The sequence below is a fragment of the Triticum dicoccoides genome, chromosome 5B, assembly GCF_002162155.2.
Source record: "Triticum dicoccoides isolate Atlit2015 ecotype Zavitan chromosome 5B, WEW_v2.0, whole genome shotgun sequence".
NCBI classification, from domain to species: Eukaryota; Viridiplantae; Streptophyta; class Magnoliopsida; order Poales; family Poaceae; genus Triticum; species Triticum dicoccoides.
The window spans coordinates 374,749,068-374,760,309 of record NC_041389.1 but is presented as its reverse complement, the minus strand read 5'-3'; the positions used below and the strand labels follow the sequence as shown (position 1 = coordinate 374,760,309).

The following is an 11,242-nucleotide window of genomic DNA, read 5'->3' as shown; positions in this document are numbered from 1 at the left end:
TCTAATATCCTTGCATTGTTTCTTATTCTGGTTGAGTATCGATGCACGCATCAGATCCCTTGTGGACCACCAGATCCTTTGTTGGATTTTGTCCAACAGTGTCCTTCTTAATTAATCACCTTGTGAGTTCTTTCCTGATACATGATGCCTTTGGTAAATTGTATCCTCTCCTTTTGGCAACAATGCTCTGCTGGTGAGCTTGTGTTCATTACTCCTGAAGTTCATGGTATATGTTCCTAAGATGCCCCAATGGGTTGAGCCTAAGCCTTCCCTAATCTGCGTGAACTCAAAAGTTATGCAGGTTATACTCTACTAGCTTTTTGTTCGATAAAATTTCAACACTACAAATTCTCCGAAACGCGAGAAGTGAATGAAAGGTTATGCATTGGAGAAGTGGGAGTCGACCTTGAACTTTGTGTTCATGCCCATGGACCCGATGTAGAACTTATCATGGAAGATGCTCGTAAAAATAGTTATTTCCTTGGTACAGGTTCATCTTGTATCTATGAATTGATCCTTTGCAATCGTGGTTCCGACCATATTTCCTTATTGACTCCATTTCCCGGATAAGTTAAAATACTTGTCCTCTGCAAATCATTTCCCCTGTCCAACCTCTACTCTGATTTACTTTCCGGTATTACCCCTAGTACTAGTTACTGGGAAGTTTAATACCCCATCACATCATTCCTAGACTCATCGGCTATATTTTATCGTGCCAACTTTTAACTGTGTTACCTAGTCCTTATGCCCGGAGCAACTTCTGACGATGAGCTAATCTTACGTCAATCTTCCTCATCTTATCATTTCACCGCAAACAACAAGTTTGATTTCGAGTTTGTGTCATATTCGTGGTTCTAATAACATTTTGCTTCATCATTCCTTTGACTTGATGTCATCACCGATTGATTACATCTTCATGAAATCTCTCAACAAATGTGTCGTGATCATCATCAACATTCTGAGATCTTCCAGGATATCAATTGAATTCATGATGAGAAATACCATCCTTGCCCCTTGATGATTTGTGTTATCATCAACAACATTCTTGCCTCTCCCCAACACAAACTTGTTCATATAAAATTTTGGAAACACATCTTGTTGACATGTCGATGGATTGCTGCTTAACCCATCAGCCACATCCTCATTTTTTTGATTGGTAAAATTGCATGATATGTTCAAAAAAAGTCCGCATGGATCCTTTGTGTTCCCAAGGTCCAACCTTTATCTGATGACCATGTCGATGCTACCCCAAAGCATGACTGTGGTACTCTAACTGTCAATAAGGACATCGGAAATGCAATGCTAAATGTTTCTTGATGAACTATCCAAACACCGTGGTATGGGTAAACCTCATAAATTCTTTTCCCTTTTTGTCTACATGGTTTCATATTTGGAGTCCCATCATGTATATCATGCTCTGCCTTTCTTTGGGAAAGGTATACTCTTGATACTCGGATACAAACACATTTTCCTTTCCGTTGGTATGATTAATATACTAATCATATTTTCCTTTCCATTGTTTTCTTTAACTTTTCCTATAATCTAACTTATCCGAGCAGGGATAATTCCCTGCATAGGTAAACACCTCAAAGTACAACTCGGTCAATAAGACCCTGTTACTATTGTTGATGACATTTCGGTAACCACCGATGGACGAGAACTTTGCCTATTGGTCCGCCTCGTTTCAACGAGCAGGAAAATGGTTCTATTCGTCCCTTGCCCTTGGTACCGATACTGTTGCCAACAGAACTGACATGCTATGCTCTGACATGCCTTGCTATCATGACCATGCAAGATGTCACCACTCTTTCTACTCTTAAGCCACATGGTGGGCCCATAACCCACAGTTCCACAGGATCAGAACTTGACTCTCTCGTACCTCCCTGTTCCCAAAGTTATTCCTCTTGCTTGACTTCGTATGTATTTCGCGAGCCACTTTCCGAGAGATGATCTATTCCTGATGCTCTGAACCCCCTTTTCTTGCTCCCTTCAGATAATGACCGGATGAACATTCACTTGAAACTTCTTATTGAAACTTCTTACCTTTGCTCTAGATGTTCCCCTAAGTTTCAACTCGAGATACTCTTTCTACCACATTCTCTAAGTTATCTGTCAGATAATCAACCTTGCAAACGGTTAGTCCCTCCGCAGTTACCCTCTTCTCCTCTACTTAAATCCCGGGACGAGATTTCTTGTAGTGGAGGAGACTTGTAACATCCCCAGCCTTACACAACAGTGATCACCCTCTGACCATGCCAAGTCACCATGATTAACTATGCTTGATCATCATTGCATCTTGTCTCTTTTCAAATTCCAATGCAAATTGCAATTTAGATTTAAAGTGAAAAATAAAAGTTGTTCAAATTGAACCTAAAATGTTCATTAAATAGTAACTAATCTATTTCTAATTATGTTTAGGAAAACAACATCACCTAAAATACTTAAATGACTCTAACAACCTAAAACAGTAGTCAAACAACACATGTTAATCCTTTTTTAATAACCCAATCTACAAATGAAATTGTATTTTACCCAAGCAAGTTTTTGGTGGCAGGTAATATTGTACTGTAATATTCGTACCAAGTTTCATGTTTTACATAAGTAGTTTAGAGGCTAAACAATTAGCAAAACAGAAATAAAAACATGAAACAAAGAAGAAATAGACAGAAAAGAAAAAGGCCTCGACTGACTGGGCCTTAGTGCACAGTGGCAGGCCCAGCCAGCCAAGCCTGCCCCACGCGCTCCCTCCTCCCCGTGTCACCATGCACGCGCGCCCGACGCTGCTCGCCGTCGCCACCGCACCCGCTAGCCGCCCCGCGTTGCTACAGCGCCGCCAAGAGGATAATGACCTTCCCTCGGCCTCCCCTCCATCCCTATCCACTCCCCCTCCCTCTCCATCGCTCGCTCCGCCCCTCCTCTCCTCCAGATCCGCGGCCCGAGTGCCCTCGTGGCCGTCCTCCGTCGATCCCATGGCCACCGCCACCGCGAGGACTCCCAGCCGTGTCGGATCGAACCGCTGTTGTAGACTATATCTTAAGCTCCGACCGGCGCAAGCCTGGAGCCACCGCAGCGAGCCCGGCAACCTCTTCTTCCTCCTCTGCTCTGTTAGCCCAAACTATCTACTGGCAGAACCGCCGAGGATCAGAGGCAAAGAGGATCTATACTGCAGCTAACTGAAGCTAGCAGGACACAAGTGAAGCACGCACACACTCGTTGTGAAGATGCTCACGTAGTGAAGCTGGTTGTAGTACTACTACTCTTGGATTGTTTTGGTGCTGGCTTGAGTGAGTTACAACGGGAGGGGTGGTGCTGTTTATATAGCACTTACAAACCGACATATGAGCTGCTTTGAGCTCAGCCCTTACGTCATCAACAGCTTCTACGTCACTGCTGACCTACAATAGTAGAAAAATCAAAATGATCTTGCCAACTTACTACTACTGCCTTCATAGCTAAGTAATCTGCTGCTACTGGTGCATGCATGCTGCCGACATGCAACCTTCGTAGAAAAGTTTGACACAACATGCTCCGCCGTCGCCATCGCCAGGAACCGCCGCCTCGAGCCTTGCCCGAGCACATCTTTGCACACCTGCAGGCGCGATGTAAGCCCTCGCCTTTTCCCCTCTTTCTCACGCGCGGTTTCGTCCCCGTAGCCGTCGCTAGCAACCTCACCGGAGCTCGGCTCCGCCGTGCAGCTAGTCGCCGTTCGCCGTGGTCGTGCCTAGACCCTGTGCTCGTCGCGTCCGCGCCCGTGGCTGCGCATGAGCTCGCGCGCCCCACGTCCCGCCCGCGCCTTGCCTCCCCCTCATGGGCGTGCTGTTGCTTCTACGTCGCGCCCGCCTCTGCCATCCCACTGCATCCGCGCACCCTGCCGCGCCCCTGGACCGCGCCCCTCCTCCCTCTCCTCACGGTCCGCGCTCGCTGAACCCGCTGCCGCCAGCCACGCTCCGGCCATGGCCTCATCTTTCCAAGCTGGACGCGCGCAGGCGCAGCCCATGAGCTGGCCACCGCTACCCCTTCACCTACGAGTCGCCTCTGCCACTCGCGCGCTATGCCCCTGGCCAGCGCCGTGACCGCCGGCGCGCCCATGTGCATGCGTGCGTGCAGTGTGTGTGCATTGAGCCCGGCCACGCCCACCTCCAGCCTCGCCGCACCGCTGCACTGCTCCTCCTCCTCTGCCTCGCTGCTGCTCTCCGCTGAAGCTGCTACCGCCGCTGTCTACTACTACAGTAACACTCAGTTACAATAGTAGTAGCTAGCTTTACTGCTTTTTCACTGACTAGCCGTCTAGAAAGCACTTAAACAACAGAAAAACAAGCTCGAGCATAGATAAAAATTATATGGGCGTGTAGTACACTTGACAAGGTTCAAAAGATCCCATTGGACCAAATTGAATAGATGTAAGGATTAAATCCTATGAAAATCACAAAATCCTATTTTCGTATATTTTAACAGTTTCTGGAGTTAACTTCAAGTGGCACTTTTCAAATGCAGTTTCGATCAAGCAACTGAACTCTAACATGTAGGTCAATGATATTGTCATGTAGATCATAGAAAGATGATAAACATTGGTAAAGGGTCCTAAGCCATAGGATGGACAGAACTACAGTTATAGCCTTCGGAAAACAGCTAAGTGGTTTTAAAACTGAGCGATTCTCAGACTTAGCCAATTTCCAGGAATTCCAAATAACTGTTTAAAACTTTGAAAAATCATAGAAAATTAACCGTAGGCCAGATCAAAAAACTTTATATATGAAAGTTTCTTAGAATGACGAGACAAATCTGAATACACCCTCCTCATACCTGTCACATGCCTCTAGAAGGATGAACATGGAACTTTCCCTTCTGTTTCATCTGTCCAATAATCACTCGGAGTTGGGAGAACAATACCGGATAATTTCCCGCTTCCTCTAACCTGCGTAGTACTGCATTAGGGCACCTCTTGAATAACATGATGTCATGCTATGCTTCTGTGATTGCATTTGTCTGTCTTAATTTATTGTTTCTTGCCCCTCCTCTCTCTTGATAGACCTCGAGACCGATGATGACTCGATGATCATCTACCTTGTCGAAGACCCGTTGGTGTCTGCAAAGGAACCAGGTAAGCACCCCCTTTTGAGCATACCGATATCGCCTACTCTATCTCTCTTATGCTTGCATTAGAATCTGCTGCTACTATTGTTATCCTATTTCTGCTGCATAGGCTGTTTATTGTAACCTGTTGTTGTTACCTACCTACCTATCCTAAACTGTTTAGTATAGGCTGGGTAGAGACCCATCAGAGACCCCCACTTTGTCCCGACTGCCCCGCTGGATTATTAGAAGACCCGATCAATGGGATCAAAGACTCGGCCCCGGCACCGCACATCACTTTCCCCTTAGTTGCTCGACACTACTGGGTGACTATCGAGTGCCGAGGGTGATACCTCATCAGCACTTCTGATGTTAACCTTGTAGGTTAGTTCATCGGTTATGGTCATCGAGGGTGATTCCTCCTTCTCCACTCCTGATAACGACACTATCGTGCAACTCCACAAGAGTGGACCTCGAGGGTGATTCCTCCTTCGTTCACCTTGACGATAACATCAGGTGGAATTCCATCGAGGGTGATTCCTCATGGTTCCCCTAGGTGTTAGACACACGGTTACTATGGTTACTATGACTTTACACTGAACCATGTTACTAAAGACGGGTCGACCCTGAGGGGAACCCATTTGAGCTTAATTGTGGGTGATTTGGAGTCGGGTTGATCCGGAGGGTGCCCGCGAGATAATTACGAGGCGTGACCTCGCATTCTTGTCCCCTGCCGCAAGTCCTCGAGACAGGGTGACGGGGTCACATCTTTCGTGAGTCTCTACTTGTTTCCGCGCGTTCCTAATCCACTACGATTTGGATATTTGATCCGAGGGGCCTCTGGCCTGATAGCACTAACCATCACGTGGGCATAGTATGGGCGTTCTGTGTCGTATGCATCAGCGAAGCTTAATATACGTCAGCGACTGAGCGGTGCGCGTCGGGTTGGACTGCGTAAGCACCTGCCTTTTTTAAGGAGGTAGCTAGGTCTGCTCACCGGCTGCCCATGTAACATGCAGGAGTTCCCGGGGCGATGGCCCAAGACCCCTTGGGGCATAGGTTTAAACCTGCGTGTTGACCTCTCTATTAAGCCTAGGTCAGGTTGTGGCATATTGTTTGGCCGAGACCGGGCATGACCCAGTAAAGTGTGTCCGGCCGGAGTTAAGCGAGCGTGGTGGGTAAGTTGGTGCACCCCTGCACGAAAGAGAACATCTATCGATAGCCTGTCCTACGGTAATGGACACTTGGAGTTGTATCCCGATCGATACAACTAGAACTGGATACTTGAGATGAGAAATGGATAGTATGGCTGTGAGATTGCTTTCTCGCAGGGAGTCGAGGAAGAATCTCTGGGCGAGGTTGATGACACTACTACTACTTTACTTTATGCTACTCTTATCTCTTCTGTTGCTGCAAGATGCTTGAAGCTGCTTGAAGATGCCAGTCTTCGATAGGACTAGGCTCTCCCCTCTATTCTGGCATTTCTGCAGCCCAGCCCACATATACAGGCTTCCTTTGATAATGTGGCATATGTAGTGTAGATCCTTGCTATCTGAGTACTTCAGATGAGTACTCACGTTTGCTTTGCTTTCTTTTTTCCCCATATCCGTTTGATGCAACCAGATGACGGAGCCCCTGAGACCGTTGCCACCGCCGCCGACTACTACTACCCCGAGGGTGCCTAATACCACGTGACAGACGCCGATGACCAAGAGTAGTTAGGAGGATCCCAGGCAGGAGGCCTTGCCTTTTTGATCGATGTTGCTTCTGTGCTAGCCTTCTGAAGGCAAGCTTGTTTAACTCATGTCTGTACTCAGATATTGTTGCTTCCACTGACTCGTTTGTATTCGAACTGATGTATTCGAGCCCTCGAGGCCCATGGCTTGTAATATAAAGCTTGTATTATTTTAATGTGGTTCTAGAGTTGTGTTGTGATATCTTCCCGTGAGTCCCTGATCTTGATCGTACACATTTGCGTGTATGATTAGTGTACGATTGAATCGGGGGCGTCACACACTGCCCCCCCCCCCTCCTCCACACACACTTCCCGACACCGAATGAGTAGGGTGACACCTCGATTTTGATACTAATCTATCGACTTGCTTCTCTCTCAAACACACACACACACACACACAGTACCCGACACTGAAGGACTAGGGTGGCACCTTGATCTTGATAGTAATCTGTCTACTCCTCTTTCAAACACACACACACTCGCTAGTTGTGCCTCTGTGCCTACTGCGCACACTCTCGATACATATTTCTCTCCCTACCCCTTCCCCCCACCCCAACAATGACAGCAGAAGGGTGACAAATCGATCTGATCTTAATATGTCAATTGGTTTCTCTCCCAAACATTGTGTCTCTGTGCCTTGCTGAGACACACTCGATATGTCTTTTTCTCCGTAGCCCCCTTGATATGTAGACTTCTCGCGTGCACAGCTGTAGTGACAATGACGCTGAACCCAGTGTGCCTTGTTTTTACCGGCCTCATGTGATAGTTTTCACCCTGTTTTCTGTTAATTAACAAGGCAACCTTTTCTTTGTTACTAGTAGTGAATCTGAAATCATTCGGGGCAGACATAAAATATATCACTTCAACATTATTGCAGTAACTATTTTAAAAGTAACTAGCTAGATGCACGTGCGTTGCATGGAACATCAAGATGCATTTGTATGAGTAGTTTATCTTGTGAGAGAAAAGGATGAATGAGGGAAGGCCTTATTTGCGAACGTGGAGAGGGGTTTGGGTATATTTTTGCAAAATTGCCATAGTTTCCTTCCTATCCGTTAGATATAAATCCGATGGCCTACATTGCAGGATGGCACACACACCATCATCACCAACTCTGTTTTCTACTCCCTCCATTCCTAAAGATTTGTCTTTTTAGAGATTTCAACAAGTGACTACATACGGAGCAAAATGAGTGAATCTACACTCTAAAATATGTCTACATACACATACATATGTGGTAGTCCATTTGAAATCTGAAGAAGACAAATATTTAGGAACTGATAGAGTATAAGAGTAGACATGGAGATATATCTCCAGCATGGTGTACAAAAAAATGTGCTGGATTGGTTAGCGCCGGATGTTCGCAATGCGATGACCTGAGTTCGAATTCTGTCTTTAACTTTAGATTTTTATATTATCTATTACTTATTTAATATATACTTCTTTCGCTGTTGTACTGACAGTGGAACCCATAGAGTACTTAGAATACAAGATTAAGGATGGACTTGTTTCTTTTTAACTTTCTGTACGAAGCTGTAGCCACCCTGCAAGTCATGTGTACACTGTACATGCAATTAACTTTTTATAGAGGGAGAATCATACATGCAATTGACTCAAATGGATTGGATGTCACTCTATTATTTCTAGCATAAGAGCATCTCCAACAGCACCCGACAAATTTCCTCCAGCTTCCTTCTGCGGAGGACGACATCAAACGCCAGCGGCACACATTTTCACAACTCTAACCACCGAGATGAAATTCGTGCAAACACGGACTGATTTCATATAAGCATGAAGGATTTCATATAAAAAATCCGGATCTTCAGATAAACATGATGGATTTCATTAAATTTACATGAACTAAGTGGTGTTAATCCGGCTCTCTTGGTATAATTAATACTCCCTCCGTCCGGAAATACTTGTCCTAGAAATGGATGTATATAGACTTATTTTAGTTATAGATACATACAATTTATCCATTTTTACAACAAATATTTCCCGCCAGCTCGAGAGGGAGTACCTAATGTAAAGGCTGCCCACGGATCCCTTTGTCTTCCTCATGTCCGGCAGACACTTGCAGGGTCGATGAAGGTCCTCAGAAGAGACGAAGCAGCAAAGAAACAACCTAAATGCGCAGTCGTCACCTCAGCGGTGGCCTTCATGGGACCCAAGTGGCGGCGGCCTCCAGTGTTGTACTTCTCCTTGATGATGGCAGCTGACACGGAGAAGCTGGCCACTGACTCGTCGCTCTCCAAGCACCCGGCTTCTGCCTCTGCCTGCATGGCGCTGTCGCAGGCACGGGAGGCACGGCCGCAGACACTGGTGGCGCGGTACGGCGCGGCATCGCGACGCTCGTACCGGTGCGCTCTCTGCCGTGTCGGCATGGAGCAACTCGCCACTCCTCATCAAGCTGAACTGGAGCGGCGAGTTGCTGAACCACGCGCCTGCTTGGGGCGGTAACTGGGTCCGTCGGGCCAAGCGAGGTTGGTGAAGCACTGAGTGGCCTCGCCCGTATCCGGAGGGCTCGGCGGGCCACCCAGTCGGGTAGTATGTCGGAGAAAAGCTCCTCGGAAGCCATCGGAAGAGTGGAGAAAATGGTGAAGGCGGAGATGGGGGAGCGATAGAGGGGTGCGATTCTCTGTCTGTCTGGCCTCATTTAAATAGAGGGTGGACGGTAGGAGCTTGGCCGGCGTTTGGCCTCGCTGAAACTGAGGGCGGACGGGAGGAGCTCGGCCTGTGTTGCATTTAATTCTGGTCCACTCAGGAACGGACGTGTGGCTAGAGTAGGTTTCTCGGTTTGCATGCGGGTTTAACGGAGGGGTTTGATGGAGGCGAGGAGGCATGTTCAGTCGGGCGTGCAGCGGGCGGCGCGGTACTATTCGATTTGACACTGGGTGGCGCAGTTCCAGATACGGCTTTAATGCAGACGAGGCAGGGGGTAGCGGTTCCCGAAATGTTGAATGACCAATGCATCCTCCTTTAATTAGCATCGTGAATGCATGAGGGAAGTAATGGGAGGACGACCGGGAAAATAGGTTGCACGATGTGAATGCAACACAGTTTGCACTCATATAAAGGCGCCCCTCCATTCCAATGCATCTACCACATCGTACACACCTAAGCATTTGCCTAATCACCTACACTAAGCGCAAAAGTGCTCACTCCAGACCCATGGCGACGATGCGCGCGAGCGGCCAGCGGCTGTGCCAGATGGTCCATGACGCCGGCGTGCAGCATGGCGCCGAGGATCGTCTTCAGACAGTGTTGGCAACTGACTGGTGGATGGCCGCCTCGACGCCAACTACGACTCTCAGTTCGACCAGATGATCGTTGCCACCACAAACAAGTTCATCGTCCTCAAGAAGCTCGCGGACGACATCGCCGTACTCCTCCAGCCCCCACACCAGGGCTCCTCATTGCCTGCCACCCTAGTAGGCCTCCATGGCCCTGCAAGAATTCATTGACCTACACATCCACGTGTACGAGCTAATCGTCTACATAGGTATCTACAAGGCCAGTGAGGACGCTACAACGTTGGACTTCCTCAACTGGCTGGAAGCCTTGGATGCCTTTGCTGAGAAGCACCTTGACCTCGCCACAAAAGTGCTGCTCCTTAGCCGCCGGTCGGTGGCCTGACGCACTAAGTTGAGGAGGAGGAGGTTGTAAGTTGATGGATACATCTTTCTTCTTGCCTCCTGTAACCACCACTGCGATCGCATCATCGTGGCCTTAATTCTTATTGTGCTATTTCATTCTCGTTCCAGTCAGTACCGACATGTGCGATCCCTTTGCTTAATTATATGCGTCACTGTAATTAGTGCTCCATCCATCAATTTATAAGTTGTGCTTACCTTTTCCATCAACTTCATGCAACACACGGGCATCTTGCTAGAAACACTAGAACATGTCGGACCGCATGTGACCAAACTGACGATGCACCAACCTAACTACTACATACCCTGCTTATCTGGCGGAAATAGCCCCGCGCTAGCGTTTCCAATCTTTATTTCTATCTATCGATCGTGCCAAGGAGCAGAACCAAATGTTACAATTTATACATGTTTCTCTACTCCTACTCCTATAAAAGACTTAGTTGGTGATGGTGGTGTGTCTGCCATCCGTCGTTTCTGACCATTAGATCTGCATCTAATGGCTGTGAGGTAAGTTGTGGCATTTTTGCAACAATAGCCCACTTCTCTGCTCCAATTTGCAGAAACCCCTTATTATCTTGAAAGCATCCACATCCCTCCCTCACCTCATCAAAACAGCCCGAGAAATATATTTTGAGTGAAAAGTAATATATTAGGAGTATATCAAAACAAGAGTGATTTCTGTCAAGGTTGTGAACAAGTACTACTATTCTACTACTTTGGATTTGTCGCAACGCACATGCACATTGCTAGTAAAAGGAAAAGGCCTACCGTGTTCGTGTCG

The 11,242-nt window shown here is 47.3% G+C and overlaps 1 long non-coding RNA gene across 1 annotated transcript; it reads left to right on the top strand.

Annotated features, from left to right (window-relative positions):
* The first annotated feature begins 3,490 nt into the window (after positions 1 to 3,490).
* On the top strand, positions 3,491 to 6,947 carry LOC119309244. Its single transcript, XR_005150391.1, has 3 exons — positions 3,491 to 3,602; positions 5,030 to 5,101; positions 6,697 to 6,947. It is a non-coding gene; the product is annotated as an uncharacterized LOC119309244 (long non-coding RNA).
* Positions 6,948 to 11,242: the final 4,295 nt, after the last annotated feature.